This window comes from Penaeus monodon, chromosome 25 (genome assembly GCF_015228065.2).
Source record: "Penaeus monodon isolate SGIC_2016 chromosome 25, NSTDA_Pmon_1, whole genome shotgun sequence".
Lineage (NCBI taxonomy): Eukaryota > Metazoa > Arthropoda > Malacostraca > Decapoda > Penaeidae > Penaeus > Penaeus monodon.
The window spans coordinates 4,256,425-4,258,499 of record NC_051410.1 but is presented as its reverse complement, the minus strand read 5'-3'; the positions used below and the strand labels follow the sequence as shown (position 1 = coordinate 4,258,499).

Genomic DNA, 2,075 nt, shown 5'->3' with positions numbered 1-2,075 from the left:
TTTTAGAACCTTCAGTCATGTTACTATAATAACAAAATCCAATTGGACATTTGAATATTGTGAAGAGGTTTATTTTAGATAATTAATTGTTAAGTCTGATATCACAGAGGAGTTAATGATACAGTATTGTCTTTCAGCTATTCATTGAGAAACTAGATAGGCATCTCACTGTCGATTGTTCATAATTAGACAGTGTAAGTTTCTCTTGTAAAATTCAACTCTTGACTTAGTTGTAGTTCATAGGTAATGAGCAAGTGAGGTTGTTTGTTTGTATGTACAAAATTTCTTGTATTTGATATCATCCCATCGTCAACCCATTGTCTTCCTATCAACTAAACTTTTGTCTTCTTAAAGTTAAGGCCATTTTATGAAATCTTTCTGGCTTTTTGAGAATACGAGTTTTTGAATAAAAATTGGACAGTTATTGCAACTTGCACAAAGTGAGATCTCAGTATATCTTGTTTAAAGAACTATTTATTTATTTATATTTGGCACTTCTGAGGCATTAATACATAGGTAGTTTACTTAGGATAATTCAGTTGTTGCTGATATTTAAGAAAAGAAAATGTATTTTATGTGCCATAGTGTAAAAGCAAAGTAAAGAGCTTTTTAAAAGGATTGACCATTTTTTAATAATCCTTCGCAGGAGGAAGCACGCAAGTATATTACACTTTTATTTTTTCTTGAATTATTCTTGTCTGTATTTGTTTGTTTGTAAAAGAGAGGTGAAGGGTTTGGCTTTGTGATACCTAAGGGTAATTTGGAAGTTAATGTATGAGAAGACTATTTTTGTGGGGTGTGAAGAAAGGCATTGGTGTGTGTTTTTATGGGGTAAGGGAAGGTGTTGGGGTGTGTTGCATTTGCACATGATAAAGGTTGGTTGAAGTTTTAAGTTGTAGTGTTTTGATAAACAGTTGTTTAGGCTTTATCTACATGTTCGTGTCCTTTGCATGGAATTATGATTTCTCGTCTGGGAGCAAAAATGTGGATGGCTTCTTAGTGGGAATGAAATGCAAACAACAAAAATATTAAGGAAGGGGAAAAGTGACACGTGTAAATTATATTTTGGCAGGTGAAAAGCTGAATTTTGGAAAAAAGTTTTTGGTTATTTACTTTTCACTGAAAAATTGCTATGCATCTTTTCTGCATTATGTGCATTACATGAAAACATTTGATTTTTTTTTTTAATCGATAAAAGTTTTCATATTAATAGTTTTCTTTTCCATTTTTTTAATAGGTTAATTTTACTATTATTTTGAAAAGTATTTATTTATATGTACATTATTATTATTTTTTTATAGGTATTTTTGCCAAGTAGGTTATCAAAAGTGTGTTGCTGATGTTTAACCTTTTATTCCATGGGAGAAATGACACCTCAGCAATATCTACTGATGAAAAACTTTGGAAAAAATAATGGAAAGGATCGCATGCCATTCTCCCTGGTGAGAAGGAGAGTAACTTTGAGAGTTTTGTTAGCTCATTGAGGCAAATGAGAAATAATGGGGAATGTCTCTTTGCAGTGGGTGTGGCCATCTTCACAAAGTGACGGGGTAGCGGGTGATGAGAGAGCTCTGCAAGGTGATGCTATGGCATGTGAGAGCCCAGCTGCTGTGGGTGGTGGTACCGTTGGCCCTGGCGGAGGGAAGGTTGTTAGTGGCCGGGGGGCTCCTAGCTCTCACCTTCTGTGTCACTTGTGTGGGTATGTTGCCCAGCGAAGGCAGCACCTGGAAACCCACGTCCGCACGCATACTGGAGAGAGACCCCACCAATGCCCCCATTGTAAATACAAGTGTAGTGATCTGAGCAATCTGAAGAAGCACATCCGAATCCATAGTGGGGAGAAGCCCTTTGCATGCCCACACTGCCCTTTTCGTTCTGGAGAGAGTAGCAGTCTCAAGAAGCACATAAGGAAACATCATACACCTGATAATTCAGTGCAGCCCCAGGATGCCTTTGCCATGGCCACCCAACCCACTTACCCTTGGCAAGATTCGGCCTTGTAATTAAATTACTCTAACCCACATTCAGATTGAAGTCAAGGTCAGGGTATTTTTCCTGGGTAAGGATAGGCTTGA

General features: G+C 37.1%; 1 protein-coding gene across 1 annotated transcript in view; it reads left to right on the top strand.

The window, feature by feature from the left end:
* LOC119589302 (zinc finger and BTB domain-containing protein 7B-like) overlaps nucleotides 1-2,075 on the top strand; it is a 53,190-nt gene that overhangs the window by 20,747 nt on the left and 30,368 nt on the right. The window lies entirely within an intron of this gene.